The sequence below is a fragment of the Nanorana parkeri genome, unplaced genomic scaffold, assembly GCF_000935625.1.
Source record: "Nanorana parkeri isolate BGI_ZX_2015 unplaced genomic scaffold, ASM93562v1 scaffold549, whole genome shotgun sequence".
NCBI lineage: Eukaryota > Metazoa > Chordata > Amphibia > Anura > Dicroglossidae > Nanorana > Nanorana parkeri.
In genome coordinates, this window is record NW_017306817.1 from 599,036 (window position 1) to 607,158 (window position 8,123).

Genomic DNA, 8,123 nt, shown 5'->3' on the forward strand with positions numbered 1-8,123 from the left:
GCGGAAGCGTATGCAGGTTATACAGATGCTTGATAAATACTACCAACGCGCGCGCATGGCGTGTTAAAATGCTGAGGATTCAATAGGGATGTGCAACAACCAACAGCAAAGGGAAGCCCAGTTGCTGAGCGGTTAGAGGACCTGCCACACAACACCTATGTCCCCGGTTCAAATCCTGCATCAAGTGAGTAGAATTAATCCACATACAGCAATGCAAACATCCTGGCCAAAATCAGAAAACTGATAAATCTACAGACACAAAAATATAACAACAACAGTACATATATGCCAATCACACAAATCGAAATGTGTACATTATTTATATGCTGTTGTGAATGGGTTCCAAATGGTACATATTCACCTGCGAAAATCCTGCGCACAAGTGGTCGTATATGCGCGCATATATTCTCATCTTGCGCGTGTATTGCGCTCATAACCAGGCATGTACATGCTAATAATACATTAAAAACATGTCATTTTTGACACTCTGCACAAGATGAACCCCCAAAAATGCCTTAGCTCCCCCCCAAAAAAACCCCCCCAATTCATACCAGGCCCTTCAAGGTCTGGTAGGAATGTTAAGGGGGAACACCAGCCTCCAAAATAAGGGAAAAAAGACGTGGGGTCCCCCCTATCAGTCCTACCAGACCCCTGATCCGAGCACTCGATCGCATACGATTATCGTACGACAATCGTAACTCAACTGACAGTCAAATCACAGAAATAAGGGACACATTCCCCATGCATATGACCCAAAGTACTTGGGGTTGTGTGGAAACTTGCCCATGCAGCTGCCTCAAAAGGCCCTTTCCTCAATGCTGCTTGTAGGCTTAATCTAGTTCTAACATACATAAACACTAATGTTGGTTCGTCAAGGATGTAAATTTTAACCAAGACACAAACTGTAAAGTAAAAAGGTTTATTGGAGCAGCAACACTAAACAAATAACTCCTATAGTTGACGGTCATTAAATAGTGTTTCCTCATATTCCTTAATTAAAGCCACAAACGTGAGGCAATTAGATGTATTTTTCAATCAACATTGGCCTTTGTTACAATATTGCCCTTGAAAAAGCAGCCACCCTACAGAAGAAAACAACATGTCCTGCAAAATATGCACATTACACCTCGGTCAACTAAACATGATCGGAAAGGAATCACAAGTAAGGAACATGAAAGTCATGCAATGATAAGAAACATTGACACAAACTCAAACTCTGAACATACATGGCCATAGTTTACCCACATCCCATTGCGGGTTGTTGGGAGTTGTGCTAATTCACAGCAGATGAGGCAACATTTTGGGATGACAGAAAACTCTACTACATATCACTGACAACTTCTACACAAAGTATGGCGATACAGATAGGATGTTGAACAAAACATATCTATGCAGAGAGACTGACGGAGAGTGAACGTGAATATGCATGTTACACCTGTTGGGAAATAAGGGTGTTAATTATTATACAGGATTTATATAGCGCCAATAGTTTGCACAGCGCTTTACAATATAAGGAAGACATTACAGTCACAATACAATTTAAGACAAGATGGTAAGGAGGGCCCTGCCCGTGAGGGCTTACAATCTAAAAGTGTTAAGGCTCAAACCTCCTACTCATGAAAAAGGAACACAGACAAGGCAAGCAATGCTTTCATAATTAGGAGACGGTGAGGAGTGCACACTGAAAATGATAACCTGGACATATCATAAGAGCAAACAAACATTTTTGAACCCAAGTCACATCAGATGAAAACCAACATATGACAATAAATTACACACATTTCCTATATGAGAACTCAGTTTCTAGCAGAGTGTCCTGCACACATACATGTCAGTATGCATGAGAAGAAACCAGTCATGAACCAGTGTGAGCCTTATGTAATGTCTGTTGGAGGCGTGTTCAACCATTTGGTGGTAATCTGCCTAATCAGCATGTGGGAAACAGGTGCACATTAACCCATCGCATGCACTCGAGTCAGGGTAGAGGAGTTTGATGTGGCTTCCTCCTTAGAGTAACATCAGAGCCTCTGGACAGTGCATTGGTTATGAGCCTGAGGCGGCCCTGACACGGCCATAGTCCTGTTATCAGACATTCGGGTGCAAACATGTTCTCTTCTCCCTCCCCCCCCTTCCACACACATGGGTTACACAGAGAATGCATGGAGCATCCGAGTGCATGCGATGGACATGCGTTTGGCCTGAACATTGCATTCCCGTGATGCCACTGTAGGAGATGGCTTTCAGTGCTATTCCTTGGAATGCAAGTGTCCACAGGCCTATGCATTCTAGGGCATCTCCAAGTGTAGTGCATGCACGACAGTGTGGACATTGTAAAGTACGCATGGGGGGGGGGGGGGGATTGGTGCGGCTATGAACCCATCGCATGCACTCGAGTCAGGGAAGGGGAGTTTGAGGTGACTGTGGCTTCCTCCTTAGAGTAACATCAGAGCCTCTGGACAGTGCATTGGTTATGAGCCTGAGGCGGCCCTGACACGGCCATAGTCCTGTTATCAGACATTCGGGTGCAAACATGTTCTCTTCTCCCTCCCCCCCCTTCCACACACATGGGTTACACAGAGAATGCATGGAGCATCCGAGTGCATGCGATGGACATGCGTTTGGCCTGACCATTGCATTCCTATGATGCCACTGTAGGAGATGGTTTACAGCGCTATTCCTTGGAATGTGCCACACACAGGTCACTCTCACTCCCAATGCAAGTGTCCACAGGCCCATGCATTCTAGGGCATCTCCAAGTGTAGTGCATGCACGACAATGTGGACATTGTAACGTACGCATGGCTAAGGGGGGGCATTGGCAAGGAGTGCTTCCAGGGTGCCATTGTCATGAATGCCACCGCATTACACTTCTTGCACTGTTAAGAACTCCAGCAGTAGTGAGCCGCGTGCTTACCTGGATCCCTCATGTACTCGGAGTGAACACGTTTGCCTGGCTCACTGCAGCAATTGGCCTGGAATGCAATGTATAATCCTGCAAATTGAGCGCAGCTGTGTGATCTCCAAGCTTTGTTTTCAAATTAGAACAGAAATGCATGTATTTGCAGGAGTGCATGTTGCAATGTGGGCAGGAGCACTGCAAGTGAGAGGTGCTTTTGGTTGGACCTGCGTGTGTTCACATACACCCCAGCATTATACTGGAGTGTGCTTATGCTAGCAAGCACTAAATCAGCCAGGGGGTGAGGACACTACAGAGGTGACACCCAGCAGGTGTGTTGTGCGAAGCCCTGCATGAATTGTATGCTGATGTTGTGTGAATTAGCTGCATGTTGTGTTGCTTGTGTTGATGAATGCAGGAATGTGAATGCATGAGCTAACCTTTTTTTGATCAACTGTGATGCACTCATGTTTTTGGGGTATTAATTAATTAGTGTAAAAATGAATAGTGTCTCTCCATAAGTTGAATGAGGAACACATGAAAACTGGCAGGTGAAAATAAGTTGCCAAAAACAAACACCTCTGGACGGGACAGAATGGATGAAAAACGCGCCGCTCAAATTTATCCGCCATGTGCGCGTGTTTGCTAGAATTACGAAGAAATCGTGCAGGATTGGCGTGGTCGTGTTTCTAGGATCAAAAAACGTGTGAACTTGCTCATGCACATGCGCAGTTGCCTGGAGCACATCCGAACACGGCACTGGTGTGTAAGTACCTTATTTTAGAATACTGTCTTGTATCAGTTTGTAAGTGTTATGTAGAATGTTTGTATGCACAGAAGCATAGCAATAACATATGTATGATTTGTACATGTATGGCAGTAGTAGAAATATGATTCTAGCACTTGCAATTTTTTATTATAGTGGCGTGCAGCCGATGGCGCATATTACACGACACGCGCGTAAGTAAATACATAAAAACACACCATGCCTGCGTGAAACCGCGCCAAGCGTGTTCGCTTGGTAAATGCATTTTTGCGGGTTAAAACACGCACGCAGCCTGCGCGTGTGCGTGTTGGGCTTCGTAAATCAGCCCCAAAGGTTCTCTTATATTTAGGGATTGTGATTGAGAAAATTGCAGAGCTGTGATCAGGGAAGAAAGTGACTGGATTGGATGGCAAATTTAGCCCGCAAGTTAGAGAAGGGGGTCAATCAGTAGATTGCTTAGTGACCTAATGCCCCTGCTTGTTGGGCATTCGTTTTGAGTTTAGGGTTTATCAGTATTGCTTTGTGGAAAAGATTGGGTGAAGTGAATGGAAAAAAGTGAAGTGATGTAGCCTGAGCTGGACAGAAATTTGTGAGTTTATCTCCAAGTAATGAGATCATCCCAGGGTGTTAGATTTATGTGCAGAGGGGATAGATGACATTGGGGAATAAAGCAGGCCTGGTAGAGACCATAGGAGAGCTACTTGAGCTTCACATAGGGTGGGGTGTTCCCATCCAGTCTGTGAGGTATCGTAAGATACTCACTATATTATATAGTCTAAAACCAGAGAAATTAATCCCTAGCTGGGTTTTCCACTAAATTAACTTTATTTGCACTATACACGCTTTAATCTTGCCAGAGAAACCAAAAAAAAGGCCTTATTAAAAGGAGAACTAAACTAAAACTTTTTATCAATAATGAATCCAGATTAAACAAATCTACATCGCTTAAAGTATTTTTTATATTTTTACCTAAGCACTTACAGTCATCATGTTTCCAAAAAAGCAGGCTCCAACTCTCGCAGCTCAGCTGCCCTGAACAAACCCATTAATATAAGCTAAAACTTGTCCCAGTTGTTCTTTGGGATCGGAACAAAACATAACAGAACACCAGCAGTGAACAGTGCAGTTTTGACTTCCATTCAGCCTATTATTATGCCTCGAAAGTGATGCAATGTTAAAAAGAGAATTTTCAAGGGGTGCTATTGCAATATTGAAGAAAAAAGGGAAAAGGGAGCATCACGTTGTAAGGTTGACAGTTTTCTCCTCTGTACTGACTAAAGGGGAGCTGTATGTAGAACAGATGGATGTAAGAAATGCCCTCCAAAACCCAGATATCTCAAGACCTGAAGAAGCCTTTGCCACTTTATAATATTGAAGGCCTTTCCCAGATCAATGGACCCTGACCAGAGAGAGGACCCCGACAATTTGTACTGTTCCAAGAACCGTAAGGAATCATATATTGGTTACCAGAGACCTTACAACAAAACCTGTCTAGTTTTAGGTAAAATAGTAGATGGTCCATCTGCTATGGTCTTCAACAGATATGTTGAAAGGTTGTCCCACCTCTGCTATTAGGCATTAACCCTTTCGCTGCCAAGCCCTCCGGAACATTTTTCAAATCAGCTGGCCAAGCCATTTTTGAATTTTCTGCAATTTTTTCCTATTGGTTTGATTTTCAACTGCTGCGTTGCTAGCGTTTGTAAAAGACCCCCCAAACCATATATTTTCTGAAAGCGCAGGCCCGGTAGAATAATATATTAGACATACCGTCAGGTCCTGGAGATTTGAGTTTGGGGGATATAGAGATCATTTTCTTAATTTCCGCTAAGGAAATAATGTTATATTGAAAATCTAGGTCCTGTTGTGAGAGATTAGGAAGGTTTAGGTTGTTGCAGAATTTCTGACTGTTCAACGGACAAGGTCGACCGTCCAAGTAGAATTTAGTATATTATTAAGCACAGAGACAATTTCTTAAGGTGTGTGTTTAATTGATCCCTGGGCATCTGTTTTACGAGTGATATGATGCATGGGACATTGTTCTAGAACAATAAGTCCCAGATATCTCAAGACCTGAAGAAGCCTTTGCCACTTTACACAATCAAAGGCCTTTTTTTAGATCAATGCCCCATGCATCATGTCACTCGTATTACACAGGGATCAATTAAAAACATACACCATCAGAAATTGTTTCTGTACTCAATAATATACAAAATTTTACTTGAACAGCCGACCTTATCTGTTGAACAGTGAGAAGTTCTAAAATAAGATATGCCAGCAGCCACCCGATCTTATTACCAACTTTATGAATATTAAACGTTTCAAGTATCTTCTATAATTTTGTCATGTTTGTCCAACCATGCATCAATCTTGACCTTGGCTTTCAGCCAATTGGAACCATTAGGGCCCCCCATTCGCTGCTTATTTTGTTAATAGGTCTCTCTGCTCTATTGCTAGTTTCTAAATAATTGTGCAAGGCGATTTGGCGTTTTTCCAATATAACACCAGATCAGTTATAAAAATCTTAATCAAAACACCACAATTGGAGGCAGGCCTTAAAGGATTAGTCTTTGTAGAGAGAGGAATGGAAATAACCACAGGGGCCCACCCTTTGTAAGCAGTTATGAAGTTCCAAAAAGACCAGGAAATGAAAGTCATTGGTAGAAGACTTTTTAATGTGCAGCAGTAGGTTTTCTCTGCCCACAACTGCATCCAATCTGGAAAACTTATGGACCATAGGATGGTATCTAAAATCCCTTTCCAGAGGATTTACAGTAAATGCCTCCAAGTACCGGTAAGAGCAGTAGAGGAGATAAGGCCTTTGAATTTCGTAATCTTGTGGAGAAGGTTTCAGAGGGGCACCGATTGGTAATTTTCTATCCTCCAGGGGATTGGTAACTACATTAAAACTCCCTTATACTATCAATTTAGTTGTGGGCATTGATTTGATTAATAAGGGGACCAAAGAAGTCTATATCGTCAGAGTTAGGACCATAGACACTGTAGATGGTTATTTGTATTTGTAGGGGTTGAAACAGATACATTCACCCATCTACCCTCTGCAAGATCACATTCCTTGGACAATATTTGGCAACAGAGATTTTTATGTACCAGAAAAAGAACCCCCAGCTATGTGCCAAATTGCTGAGGCACTCAAGACCACGCCCATTCACGACTTGTGAAGAAACCAGAAGTCCTTTTGGTGTTAATGGAACTGTTGCAGCAGAGCAATATCAGTATGTAATTTCTTGAGATGGCAAAGAACCTTTGAACATTTGTTTGGCGAGTGTCACTATTTTCATGGAAAGGGGTGTTTCAATAGCTGAAGATGGGGGGTGAGTTCTTACACCTTTTTGAGAAAACCTGCTCAGGAGAAGGTCCCTCCAAACAACTTACAAAGAAATGAAAGGTCTATAATTTTTATCATAGGTGTATTGTTAATGTTAGAGACAGAATATCAACCAAAAATCCAGAAAAAACACATGATACAAATGTTATAAATTGAGCTGCAGTTCAGTGAGTAAAATAAGTATTTGATCCCCAAGCAAAACATGACTTAGTACTTTGTGGAGAAACCCTTGTTGGCAAGCACAGAGGTAAGACGTTTCTTGTAGTTGGTTACCAGGTTTGCACACATCTCAGGAGGGATTTTGGTCCACTCTTCTTTATAGATCTTCTCTAAATCCTCAAAGGAGAACTGTGAGGTGAGTGATTTTCACTCCACCTCATAGTTCGAGCCGACGTGTGACAAACTGACACGTCTTCTCTATAGATCGGGAAGTGAGCGAACTGTCAGTCACCACTCCCCACAGGGATTCTCCCCTCTCCGATCCTCCAGCGCTGATAACATTTGTGTCGTGTTTTTCTGGATTTTTGGTTGATATTCTGTCTCTATCATTGAAAATACACCCATGATAAAATTATAGACCTTTCATTTCTTTGTAAGTGGGCAAACTTACAAAATCTGCAGGGGATCAAATCATTATTTTCCACACTGTAAATCGTAAGTTGCAAGAGACCAATTATAAGCTACTGACTTTTTGGTATAGATCCCCTTACCTGCTCCACCATATCTACCCTCTTACCACAATCTTGCTGGAGATGCCATGGCGATGCCGGCACCCTTTTACATATTTTCTGTTTCTGCCCACATATCCAGCCTTATTGACTTCAGATACATGAAATTATAGAACAAATCACGGGCTCTACATTAAAATTCTCACAGAGTTAATTTGCTAGGGTCCCAGCGTGGTCTTCCTTTTTTCTGATGTGTGCATGATTAAAGTGACCCAATGAGAACAGAAGGTCCCAGTTGGCCATTTGGTATAAAGGCTGAGAGAAGCAAAGATGTTGTCTTAGACAGCCAATTTGCCGGATGCATTAAGGAGAACTTGATCTTTGCAGGTTGGAGTGAAAGCTCTGCACATTTTGGAAACTTAGTGGGAAGTAAGAGAATAGCAGCAAC